We start from the raw sequence: 14,153 nt of genomic DNA, 5'->3' as shown, positions 1-14,153 counted from the left end.
TTCAAATTTGAAATCTGAAGAAAACTGACCGCATGACACTGCAGGACTTCTGATGAAAACATAAAAGCAAAAAATAATAAGAAAGAAATGGAAGTATTTCAGGAAAAAGATATTTTTTTCCCTATGTTACATCTCTAAAACTGAAGCAGGTAGAACCATTGGCTCTGTTTCACAGGACTGATGGGGGTCCACAAAGTTCTATGCAATATAGATCAGACAAGCTATGGGAAAGAAGATGCATAGGGTTACAGCAGTGTTCTTTTCCTTGCTCTCTGGTGCTCTTTCAGTATCTCTTGTCTGCAGAAACCTAAAACTGATGCCTGAAACTCTCTGTTAAAGGCTCAGCATTTCCTTTGCTCTCGTCATGCTATCTGAAGTGCAAGGGCAATATGCAGCCTTAACAAAGCAGGACAGAGGAAAGGAGTGGGACAGGCAGGGGAAGGTAAATTAAAAATGGTTCCCTAATAAAGACAGAAAATTCAAAACCTAATGACTGCTTTTGCCTAGTAGCAATTTCTGTCATTTGGATTTTACTTCTTTTGTCATTCTTTTGCCTTCACTGGTTTTCCCTGATGCCCTGCAAATCTTTAAACCCTAAAGCTAAAAGAGGCTGCATTGTGCACCAGCTCAAATATTGATTTTGCTAGAAAGTATAAAATCTGGTGACATAATAAGGAAATCTACCTAAGGTACCCTGCCAAAGGCTCCCAATAGTTGTTTTGTCAGGCATCTGATGAGTAAACATCAGAACTTCTCTGGCATGTTAATACATCTGTTTCCTTATTGTCAAGGCTGCCAATAGACTCCAAGAAAAATACTATCTAGGGAATTCAGGCTCTTCAAGTCCAAAGAAGATTTGACACAGACTTAGAAGAAGGCAGGGCTCAGAAGAGGGGGTGTGACAGTCAAATAATATGGGCACAGCTGCTTTAAACATAGGGTTGATCTGTGATAGATGCACAGCCCACCTCTACCCAATCTTGCATCCTAGTGCACGGTGATAGGGCGCCCCAGGTCAGGCTCAGGGCTTCAACTGTGCAGGACTGGAATTTGTGTTTGAAAAAAAATGAAAAAGCTCAAATCTTGACCTCAAGCAACAGAAGTAAACTGGTTCTGAGCTCCTAGATATGAATGCCTTTCTGCTCTAGGGCTACCAGGGTGACAAGAACCCGACACTTTATTCCAGGCTGTACCATGTGTCTTTTCTGTGGCAAGGGTCTTTTTCTTTACCCTGTGGGACCCTTATTCCTGCCATAGCTTCTTTCTGTCTTATCTAATGAGGTTTTAAATTCCTCACAGATAATCCATTCTGTCCTAATATGTTCATACACTGCCTGGCACAATAGGGACCTAGTATCAGTTGGGACCTTTATTTTCTGCTGTGATAATAATTTTATGAGAAGACTTTCATTAAGATTCATTGCTACTTAAGAAAGATGCACTGTCAATTTATAAGGCTGTCAAACTGTTTTAACTCCTTCTGCTCCAGAAACAAGGTTTTGGTCTTCCTTGTAGAAGTGAATACGGGTAAGAGGCTGAAGCATGAACAAGAGGCAATTTTGTTATCAAATGGGAAAATTCAGAATTAGAACATCTGAGACTGCCAGGTATTAAAGGAATGTGAAACAACACTGATTGCACCTCTCTGGAGAGGCACATTTGAATTTATCCATCTTCGTTTCATTCTTTTCCATTGTCTTTCAATGGAGGAAGTACTTGCTCAATTAGCACAGATCACAGCTAGTAAGTGGGACACAGGTGTGTCCCATTGGTGCTGTTCAACCTTGATATGGGAAATATTTATTACCATGACAAATAACAGAACACAGGCAGCCTTTTCATTATTTCTCACTCTCCCACCCCCTAAAATACAAAAGTCTGGCAGGACAGTAGAGCTTATGGTTAATGACAGTCACCAAAGTAGTGAGGGGGCAAAAAGGAGAGACCAAAAGTTGACAGCTTAGTTGTTTTTTTCCCCCTCACCTCCTATCCTAAGGGAGCATAAGGTCTCCCTGGGACCTCAACTGAAGATTCAACACAGATATCTCTTGCATGTCACTGCCAAGCTCTGGCCTTGCTGCCTGCAAAAGGCTTCTGCAAATACATGAACAGCAAAAACATGACAGTTCTTCTGTGTTCTCTGCTTAACCAGTTGCCTCTAGGAATAACTGCAGTCAGTATTTATTAGAAGGATTTTAGATAAAGCAAGCATCTGCCAAGGCTGGCAGGCTGTTAGAAGTCATGAAAAGGAATAGGGTGATGATCCCAGGTGGTGAAGAAAACTGTGGCCCTTACCTCAACGTTCTGGTACTCTATACCATTTCAATTACACTGTACAAATTTTTGGGAAATTGCTTTAGGTCAGTTCTTAATCTGTGAAGATATAGTACGATGCACCTTCCACAACAAGTAGAGTTTCCTTTACAACAGACAACTTAAGTCAAGCTATTGTAGACCTACTATGAAACAAAGTGTACGTGTGAAAGCCTGTAGTCAAGTATTATCTTGCTGGTAAATTAGCTTTTTAAATGTTGCCTGGACTTTCCAGAGATTTTTCTAAGCTACTGACAGAGAGAGAGAGATTATGGAGAGTAGGAAATAGTTATATTCACTTGGGAAAAAAAATGAAAAACCTAATTACTTGAAAGCTAGGGTCAATTGTATTAGTGACACTTCTGTAATGCCCTGCATAAGGACTTCACTGCCCTTAATTTTTCGTCTACAAGGAATAACAATAATGAGAAAATATTATTCTCGTTACATTAGGAGAGGTGTTCCCAATCTAGAGTTTCTCTAACCAGAGCAAAGTATGTCGGAAACACAGTAGCCTGGATTCTTCATATCCTTGTCCCATTTAACAAACAGAGAAGTAAAAGCAAGGGCAACCAAGTCATCCCAAACCAGGTCAGACAAATGTAACAAGTACTTTTCTCAGGCTTGGGTTTCCTGCTGAGCTAATCCATAAAGGATTGAATGTGTGTGTATATGTGTGGCTGAGGGTGGCGAGTAGCTGGAGCAAGATGTCCAAGGAAACTTGGAGCAGCTGGTGCCAAAGAAATCTCATTCTGGGAGCTGATAGCCTTGTGCTATTATCAGGTTGTATCCAGCTGTTGCCTGGTGAGCCCATCCTGGCACTAGTTAGCAGTTGCTGCCAAAGCATGCAGCAGCTGGGCACCACCCAGGCAGGAGGTGAATAAAAGGACTTGTAAGCAGCATAGGGGAAATGTTGTAGCTGAGGATAGGACAGAGGAATCTGAAAATAAGGGGCAGACGTAGAAAAAATGGAGAAAGAGCAACAGTTGAGCAGGTGTAATGAAAATGAAAGGCCTGAAACTAGACAAAAGAGGAATGAATGTATATGTAGAATGAAAAAGTCTATGTGTAGATTCATCAGTATGAATGTAGCACATATCAGTCCATAGAGTTCCTTCAATTAAATAAGTAAGCTAACATAGACCTCACTCCGAAATTCAGGGAAAAAAATTCACTTGCTCCTCTTTGCAAGGACACTTATGAGCATTTCAGCATCACAGATGAGCAAAGGGGTTAAAGACAACAGTCAGATTAAGTGAAAGCTCAAAAGAACAGTCAGTTTAAGGCTATCCTAGTCATTCATCTAGCATCCAGTGGTTATTATCATAAGAAATGGGCTACAGGGTGAGACCACTTGCAACAGGACTAGGAGAAACTAGGAGATGTTTGTCTGTGACAAGAGAAACTAGGAAATGTTTTTTTCAAGAAGATCCCAACTACTTTTTTACAGGCTGCTCTCCCTATGTTGTCCCCAGCACACACAATGGTTGGATAAGGAAGATTACAGTGCATGTTTCTGTCTGTCCCATTTAGCATCTGTTAATCTTACAGAATCACAAGAAGACGGGTTGAGAAGGATGTCCTGAGTCAGGTGGCAAAGTGAGCTGCAACAGCAGCAGTGGCTATGGGAAGTCATGGGGGTAAAGCACTAAAATGAGATGGACAGGGTCTCCCAGAGTCAGGGAAACACAAATAACAGCTGAGGTACCTGCAGAAACCCACAGCACTCACAAGGGTGTGGGTGTTGCCAGGAGCAACTGCAACAGATTTAAATGGCTCCGGGGAGCATGAGTGAGCAGGGTGTGTGTGGTGTGTCAGTTTGTGTGTCAGCTTGTGAGGAAGGGTTCATCTCCTTAGAAAGGCCAACACAGTAGCAAAATCAGAGTGCAGTGTATAGAAGCAGCAGTTAATGCTGAGGGGAATAAGTAGTCTGAGCTCCCAACATGGTTACAACACACCATGGAGCTTGTTCCCCAGTGGCTGTTGAAGTTGCTGCACCAGTGATGTCAGAGGCTTCCACTCAAACAGTCCTTCTGACAGTAGATGTGGCTCTGCAGCCCTGTGGTTGTAAAGAGTGCCTGGTGCCTCTCTGGGAAGCTGGGACTAAGAGTCTTCTCCTCTGCAGGAAGTGTGTCCATGTCAAGAATCATAGAATATGCTGAGTTGGAAGGGACCCACAAGGATCATCACAAGTCCTGCACAGGACTATCCCCAAGAGTCACACTGTGTGCCTGAAAGTATTGTCCGAATGCTTCTTGAACTAGGTCAGGCTTGGTGCTGTGACCACTTCTCTGGGGAGCCTGTTCCATTGCTGAGCCATCCTCTGGGTGAAGAACCTTTTTCTAATATCCATCCTAAACCTGCCCTGAGACAACTTCAGGCCATTCCCTTGGGTTTTGTCACTGTTCACCACAGAGAAGAGATCAGCATCTGACCCTCCTCTTCCTCTCATGAGGAAGTTGTAGACTGCTATGAGGTTCTTAGACACTGGATTATTATATTAAGTATTGGCTCAGACCAACTCAAGTGTAGGGGGTCGGGAAGGGACAAGTCAAATATCACAAGGTGGAGTAGTGCCCTGTTCCATACCCCAGCCCCTTTGAGCCTCCTGGGGCAGCCTTGGAGCAGCTGTCAGCTTAATATCTTTCTTACTTTGCGGTGACCAAAACTACACACAATATTCAAGGTGAGGATACACTGGTGCAGAGTAGAGTGGGACAATCACCTCCCTTGATCAACTGGCAATGCTTTGCTTGTTGAGGAGCTATCATCTGGTCAAGGAGTTATGCAAGGGAGCAAGTAGGCTGCATAAGATTTGTAAGGACGAGGAAGAGAGGGATAAGATATTCTCAGAGACTTACAGACTCAGGAGCCTCAACTATTCTTTACATTGGATATGCAGGTGGGCTCTGCCCCATCTCAGAAGAAGTTAGAAGTCAATAGAAGGGAAGGCTGGAAACTGGTCACTTCATACAAAGAGGAATGCTCTTGTTTCTACTGAAGACTTACCATTAACAAACAGGTTTAATACTCTCCAAACTGAGGAAGATCTGAGTAAGGTTTCACTCTCCTCAGTGGTGCCAAGCAATAGGTCAGAAATTGATGTACAGGAAGTTCCACCTGAATATAAGAAAGAACTTTACTGTGCTGATGACCATGCACTGGAATAGTTGCCCAGAGAGGTTGTGGAGTGTCCCTCACTGGAGATATTCAAGAAGTATCTGCATACAATTCAGTTCAACATGCTCTAGGATTACCCTGCTTGAGCAGGGAGGTTGGACCAGATGACTGCACTGGTTATCCCTTCAACCTTACCCATTCTGTGATTTTGAGCTAATCCAACATCCCGCTCAGAGAGAGACAAGCTTGCCTTCTTCATTAACATGTCTACTCGTTTTTGTATTATCCTACCATAAACTTCCACTATTTCCTGTGGAAAGTAAGTCCAGAAATTTGATACTTGGAAGGTGAACTCTTTTGTTTTATCAGTTTTACACTGCTGTCCTAATTTGAGTGAATGGTCTCTAACTCTAGAACTTCAGGATTTGGTACAAAAGTGGTATCCATTCACCTTCTCCAACACTTTCCTGATTCTGCAAATTTGAGGAGTCTGGCATCTCCCAACTGAAGAATATCAGTCTCTTTAGTCTTTTCTCTCAAGGCAGTTCCTCCATCTCCTTAATCTTTTCCACCCAAATCTAACTGGATGCCAACAAAAGTTTTTCAGATTTTAAACTACGTACATTTCTTTCTGAAGTTGTTGAAAATTCCAGGAAATCTTCTCCTCCGGTCCAATTTATGAAGTCAACTTTATTATAGCTATCTCTTTCTGCTGCCATTCTTAAATCTCACTGTAAAGAGCTGAGTCTGAAGATCTTGCCCTCTTCTATAAGAAATATCCTAGAAGAGAGTCAAGAGACCTCATGAATTTTGAGCAGTCATGATAGCCTGCAAATAAATGCTCAACCTCAAGCTCGTTTCTCTCTTCTCACTTTCTTCTCTAAGTTCAACCCTTCCAAATCCAAGTCTTTACTTAATTATAAATATTTCTCTCTTGTCACTGGAAATGTTATGCAAAACATAGAGTCCCTTATCCTTATAAAAATAAAAAACAAAACCCCCAAAAAAACTCACAGAAGAAGAAAGAGATGTAAGGTTGTGTGCTGGTTTAAAGGTAAACCAGCAGGGGAAATGAACTCAACTCAAAAGAGAGATTATAAGTCAGAACGACAATTTAATAAAATAATACAATAAGTACGATTATACAGACAAACAATTGGTTTTAACCCACAAAACCCAAATGTATAACCCAGCACCCTGGGGCATGAACAGAGTGGTGTTCTTTGGGCCCCCTGAGTCCAAAGTAAAAGGAGAGAGGAAAACCTGTTGTTGAGAGTGCTGTTGCAGTCTGGTCAAGAGTGGTGGTTGCAGTCCAGTAGAGAGTGGTGCCTGCAGTCTGGTTGAGAGCGGTGATCTGCAGTCTTCCTTTGGATCCCACGAGTGGTTAAAAAAGTTCCAAGACTCCAAGATTATATATCCTCCAGTTCAGGCAGGAATGCCCAGCACTTCCCTCAGGGCAGGGAGCTCCACAAAGGGTGTGAGGACAAGAGCATCCTCCTATCTCACAGGCCTCTTAGCACCTAGTTTATAGCCTGAGGAGTCAGGTTCTATGGGCAGATGGTGTAAATGGTTCATTGATAACAGTTTCTGGGAAATGGCATGGAAGGCTATAGAATACACAGTTTTGGGTTACACCCATACAATGATGAACTGGTCCCAGCTGTTCTAACTAGGACAGGTTGACATAAGATATGGAACTAGAATGAAGACATAAGGTAGAGAGAGAAGCACAGTGAGAAAGAGAGAGGAATGAGGAGAAGAAAAGAAAGACTAACTCAGAGTCGGACACACAGGTGGCTGCAAACAGGAAAAACAAGAAACCCGTGTCCCTGTGCTTGGTGCCGTGCTTTTGTGCCAGAATGGCTATCAGAAAAGGGAATTCTGTCTTTCTTGGGAATCCACAAAGAAGGCATAAAAGGTCACGCATTGTACTTGCCCACCTGATGCATCTCCTGGACAGTAAGCATCTATCCACTGTGAAGAGAATTCAGGGATGGACACCAGCAAAGAATCCAGCTGAAATGAGTTTGCAGATCCTTTCTAGGACTGCCAGATGGATAAATGATTCGCCCCATGTGCTATACGACTGTGCAGACACTTTTCTGTTACTGTTTCCCCCTTAGTTTACAGTTTTACTTTACTCCTTCTTTACTTCTGCTATGGGAGCTGCATTGGGTTGCGTTGTTTTTGTTTTATTACTATTTTTTTTAATGTGATAGCCTCTCAGATTCAGTCCTTTTCTGTGATGTTTTGTATCCAGCTTCTCAGGTAAAGCTTTAGAGTCAACAAAGACAAGATCAGAGGATCTCTGTGGGGCTATTTAAGCAAGAGGATGTCTTAGTCTTCTGGTAGGCAGTGCACTGTGAGGTAGCAGCAAATTCAATACAACAGTGAAGCGTGAATTTAGACATGTTACTGCTAATTCCTAGATTGAAAAGAGTGAAGGAAATGTGTCAAAACAATAAAATACCTATTAAAAAGGCTGTAAAGATAGACACTGATCCATAGCCGGCACTGATAGATGATGGAATGATGTCAGTGAAGTGTGAGCTGTCATATGGCAATGCTCTATTTTGAAAAACTAGGTGAATTGGAGACTTATGTCAGATTTTCTGGGGATTTCCAGACATTGAAAGAAAGAACTAAGGAAAGAAAATTTTGAAGAAAAATATCCCTACCTTAATTTGTGTTTTTAGTGCTTTATCCTTTTTTTCTCTGGATCTACAAGGGGAAAGTGACAACCCAGCAGGGTACTCATGAACTGTGTGAAACTGCTGTCACAGTCACTGGAGCCCTTTGGGGGAACAAATTAATTGGAATATACATGGAAAGAGGATAAAGGTCTGAGAGGAAGACAGGTAGGCACTTCAAAAGTCTAAGACAGGTGGAGAGTCTCAGAGGCTATGTGAAACACAGGGATTATCAGGCACTAATCCCATGCTGCTTTTCTTAGTTTATCAGCTAACAAGACATAAGTGAAGTTCTGGCTAATAATGTTTTCATAATGTTTACTAATGTTATGCTTTTCAGAATGTAAAGGAGAGGCTCTAAGCTGTTTTGTAAGGATGCCCTGAGATGAGTCCACCATATCTTCTGAGGATGTTGTGGGAGAGATATGCTGCTGACCAGCACAGCAGAAGGCAGATGGGGGTTGGGACCAGCACCCTGGCTCTTCCTGAATTCTGGATGGTATGTTTGGCACCAGCAAGAGTTCAAAATCATAGAATCACAGAAGGGGTAAGATCAGAAGGGACCACAGTAGGTCTCCTGGTCCAACCTTCCTGCTAAAGCAGGGCCATCCTAGAGCATATTGCACAGAATTGCACCCAGATGGTTCTTGAGTGTCTCCAGTGAGGAACACTCCACAACCTCTCTGGTCAATCTGTTCCACTGTGTCGTCACTCTCACAGTAAAGTTCTTCCTCATATTCAGGTGGAACTTCCTGTGCATCAGTTTTTACCTGTTGCCTCTCATCCTGTTGCTTGGCGCCATTAAGAGGCACTGGGCTCCATCCTCTTGACACCCTCCCTTATAGACTTAAAGACATTGATGAAGTCCCTTCTCAGTCATCTCTTCTCAAGGCTGAACAGCCCCAACTCTTTTTTGTCCTCTGTTGGACCCTCTCCAGGAGCTCCATGTCTCTCTTGTACTGAGGAGCCCAGAACTGGACACAGCACTGCAGATGCAGCCTCTCCAGGGCAGAGTAGTGGGGCAGGATCACCTACCATGACTGCTGTAAATGCTCTTCCTAATGCACCCCAGGATACCATTGGCCTTCTTGGCCATAGGGGCACACTTCTGGCTCAGGGACAGCTTGTTGTCCACCAGGACCCCAGGTCCTTCTCCAGAGAGCTTCTTTCCAGCAGATCAGCCCTCGTCCTGTACTGGTGCATGGGGTAATTCTTCCCCAGGTGCAAGACTTTGCATTAGCCTTTGTTTAACTTCAGACAATTCTTCTCTACCCATGTCTCTAACCTGTCAAGATCCTTCTGAATTTCAGCACAGGACTCCTGGGTATTGGCCACTCCTCCCAGCTTTATGTCAGCAGTGAACTTGCTGACAAGGTAATCTACCCTTTCATCCAAGACATTGATGAACAAGTTAAACAATACTGGACCCAGTATTGAACCTTGGTGGATGCAGAAGGGTTACATCCTTCCGGGATCTGCCTTTCAGCCAGTTGTCAGTCCACCTCACTGTCCACTTACCCAGTCCACACTTCCTGAGTTTGCCTATGAGGATGCTGTAAGAGACAGTGTCAAAAGCCTTGCTGAAGTCAAGGCAGACAATATCCTCTGCTCCCTCCTCATCCATCCAGGTAGTTATCTCATTGTAGAGGGCCATCAGGTTGGTTAAACATGATTTTCCTTTGGTGAATCCATGCTACTACTCCTGATCACTTTCTTGTCATCCACATGGATAGAGATGGCCTCTAGAATGAGGCATTCAATCACCTTTTCAGGGATTGAGATGAGGCTGACTGGCTGGTAGTTCCCTGGGTCTTCCTTCCTTCCATTTTGGAAGACCAGGGTGACATTTCCTTTCTTCCAGTGCTCAGACATCTCTCCTGATCTTCACAACCTTTCAAAGATGATTGTGAGCAGTTTTGGAGTGGTGTCTGCCAGCTCTCTCAGCACTCGTGGATGCATTTTGTCAGGGTCCATGGACCTGTGGACGTCAGGTCTGCCTAGGTGTTCTCTAACCCAATCCTCCCTGAGTAAGGGAAAGTCTTCCATCCAAGGTTCCTTTACCTTGATCTCCCGGGTCAGAGGTTCCTGAGGGCTGGTCTTATCAGTGAAGACCGATGTAACAAAGGCATGCAGTAACTCCTGTGTTCTTTGCATCCTTTGGTTACCAGGGTCCCCCCTCCATTTAGTAATGGCTTGACATTTTCCTTAGTTTTCCTTTCGTTACTAATGTATTTGAAGAAGCCCTTCTTGTTGTCTTTGACATCCTTGGCCAGATTTAATTCCAGACGGGCCTTGGCCTTCCTTGTCTCATTTCTACTTACTCTGACAAACTCTCCATATTCATTCCAAGTGGCCTGTCCCTGCTTCCACCTCCTGTGTATTTCCTGTTTATGCTTGAGTAATGACAGGAGTTCTTTTTTCATCCATGCAGATCGCTTGCCCCCTCTGTCCAAGGCATCAGGGTGCATCGTTCTTGAGCCTGGAGGATGTGATCCTTGAGTATCAACCATCTCTCTTGGATCCCTCTCTCTGCAGCACCTATTCCCATGGGATTCCTCCCAGGAGATCCCTGAAGAGGTGAACATTAGCTGTCCTGAAGTCCATAGTGGCAATCTTACTTGCTGCCCTGCTTCCTCCTTGCTCAATACTGAACTCCATTGTCTTGTGGTCACTACTCCCAAGACTGCCTCCAACCTTCACATCTCACAGAATCAATTAGGTTGGAAAAGACCTCAGAGATCATCAAGTCCAACCTATGACTGAACACCACCATGTCAACAAGATCATGGCACTAAGTGCCAGGTCCAGTGTTTCCTGAAACACCTCCAGGGATAGTCACTCCACCACCCCCCAGGGCAGCCTATTCCCATATCTAATCACTCCTTCTGTGAAGAAATGCTTCCTAATGTCCAACCTAAGCCTCTCATGGTGCAACTTAAGACTATGTCCTCTTGTCCTATCACTAGTTGCCTGGGAGAAGGGACCTGTTTACAATTCCCAAGAAGGAAATTCCCTGTTTGTTAGTACAAGGTCAAGCAGCACACCATTACTTCTGGAGTTCTGTGCTGATTCTATCAGAAAGTTGTCATCAATTCTTTCCAGGAACCTCCTGGACTGTTTGTGCTTCTCTGTGTTGCTTCTCCAGCAGATGTCAGGGTAGTTAAAGTCCCCTTTAAGAGTCATTCAATGAGGAAAAAAAGAGGGTGGGGTGGTGCATGTCTGGTATTTTGTTCAGTTGCCTTATGATTTTGAGCCTTGTTCAAGATTTTTCCTATAAGCAGGATGTCTAGGAACTTACTTGGTTGTGCCACTCTGTATCTTTTTTGGAAAGTAAGTGGCATACAGGATGATATGTTCTTGGACATAAGGTCCATGGTAAAATCAAAGATGAACCTCTCTTTCTCTCCCCTTATTATAGATTAAGAGATACCGGTTTGCTGTCCTCTGAAACTGTCTCTTCCCAGCATTCATTAATAGAGCATCAGTTTTCAGGGAAAGAAAAGGTTTTTCTGCAATCTCCTATGAAATGTTCTAGTTTTCTAACTTTTTTCTCTGCATCTGCCTGTTCAAAACTGCCTGTACTCTTTAAAAGAAAGTTATGTGTCTATTGGTGTTTAAAGTATAAACTTGATATCTGATTATTTTTATAGTTTGGGTTCTTAATTACACCATTCCAAAAGAAACATTTCAAGGATAAAAATTAATTACTTTCAATGTTGCTTCATATTTGTTATGCTGCTGACAGTGCTTGTTTTAAGTAAGTGGAAACAGGTGTGCAACAACTGATTTAATTAAATTAAACTTGCGAGTAGGGAATGAAATACACATGGCTATTTTCAAAGAGAGATACTGTAAACACTAATTAAGCAGCTGGAAATCAATAACTATTCCCTCTTCCCAATTTATGAAATGGAAGAAGTCCTGATGGTTTCAATCATGACATTGTTATTTATATATTGCTAAGGTATAAATAAGAGGTGCCCATACCCAGACCAGCCACGAAACTTGTAGAGATCCAAGAAGCATGATATAGTGTTGTTTTCACACTGCCTGTTGAGTCCCAAAAGAGACAGTGACTTGTCTAAAGTGAATAATTTCCAGAACTAAAAAGTAAAAATAATCTTCCAGTCCCCTTCTGGTTAAAATTAAGTCCTTAAGGGATGGTTAGTACCTTTCCAGGGTTGAATTACCATGTAAGATTACTGTAAATCTTGTGTGTATATGAATAAACAAAACTTTGAAAGGAGAAAAATGGATTAGCAAATTTTTCCAAATGCCTGAGTATTAATTTCTGTTCTTAGAGAGTCCTCATTAGCATTTGTCTTAATCTTCTGCTCCCTGCAGAAGCACAGACAGGCTCTTGGCTTTTACAGCTAAAATAATTTTGATGACTTTTTCTACTATTGCTAGTAGAAGTCAACACAGCTAAGTTAGAGCTAGAAGCTACTTTCCAGTCTGTTTTGTGCATTCCCGTGTGCAGGTCATAGCAACTACTCATCTGCCAGGCCACAAGAGGCAAGAAATAGCTAAAGTCAGATGCACAGAGGATCCACAGCAGACTACTTGCCTCATGGGTAGGCCTCCCCATGCTGGTTAAGGAAGGGATTTCCCTATATCCTGTGGAGCAATGCCTGTGCTGGCTGAGGAGAGGGAACAAGTCCTGCTGCTCAGAAAATCATGGCCAGCACTGCCTGCTTAGCATTAGTGTTCACAAAGTCTGGCTGTGAGGTATATTCTAGATCAGTAAAATAATAATTAAAAAAAAAGAGGTGTGTGGAATGGAGAGAGATTCAGTCTTCTTTTTTTGTTCCTAAGGGCCCCAGAAAACATGAGTGATACAGGTTCAATCTTCATCTTATGCACACCATCTCCAGTGAATCACTAACCAAGTACAGATATATTTTACAGAGAGAATTGTGGAGTATCACAGGGTCTGGATGGATGCAATCTGTCTGGATAGATGGAGATGTTCCACTTGACATAAAGAATTAGAAATTAAGTGGAACACATATTGGACTATGCCCACCAGTCTCTCTGTGCATCTTTCTGCTGCCATCATCTCCTCTTCCTGCTACTCTAATGGGAAAGCCATAAAAATACTCTTCCAGAGGAGGGTGACAGAGGGGCAGCAGAGGGAGTAGAGAGGAGAGGAGGCTTTTGTCTTCCCTCTTGACTTTACAGATATGCATCTACAGCTTTTATTTTGGGTTAAAAGTGCATCCAGATGTTTAACTGAAAGGTTGGATTTACTGTCACAGGAGCAACTTCAGCAGGGATCCACACTGCTGCTTTCACAAGGTCTCTGGTTCTCCTTCCACATATGTAAAAGCATTTGTGACAGTGGCTGTAGAAGGTGGGCACCCTGCTGTTATTCTTCTACGAGATCCTTATGGAAACTTAGGGTGTTTGGTTTAAACATGCATCATACCTTTGATGAATAAGAGTTTATGTAATGAAAACAGGGTTCAGTTCAACTTGTTTTCAAAACCTACTTGCCTTTTCCTTCATGTTTTATGGTAATAATTTTCTGACCCTGCCAAAGAAAAATAAGTCCTCTGTCGTCTCACTGGACCATCAAAAGAGAGGTAGCTCTCATGTGCCTCTGCAAAATTTCCTGATATAAGCAGTTATTGTTCTGATTTTTCACCATCAATAAGGCATTTAAATAACCTAACCAAAGAATGAGTATTTATTTAAAGTACAGGCAAAGAGGCACTTGATGTTTGAACACTGCTTGAACTGAAGCAGTCTTTATTAATGTAACTGAAATAGATACCAACCACCGTATATCAGCTGCACAAACATTCCTCTCTGTGACATTACCTTTGCATTGTCCTCTTCACGTAACTCAAATGGTCTCATTTCACCATGATATTGCTTCAGAAAAAGACATTTCCTCAATGCCTTGTGGGCCAAAATAGTACTGCTGAAGTTACATTTGTGTGTGACTGTCCTTAGGGAAAGAAAAGTGGCCCAATGTATTCTAGTGATGTCAAAACTCTATGTGCACAAAAGAAAAAGTATTGCATT

Source organism: Pseudopipra pipra, chromosome 1 (assembly GCF_036250125.1).
Source record: "Pseudopipra pipra isolate bDixPip1 chromosome 1, bDixPip1.hap1, whole genome shotgun sequence".
NCBI classification, from domain to species: domain Eukaryota; kingdom Metazoa; phylum Chordata; class Aves; order Passeriformes; family Pipridae; genus Pseudopipra; species Pseudopipra pipra.
This window is presented reverse-complemented; position numbering follows the sequence as displayed.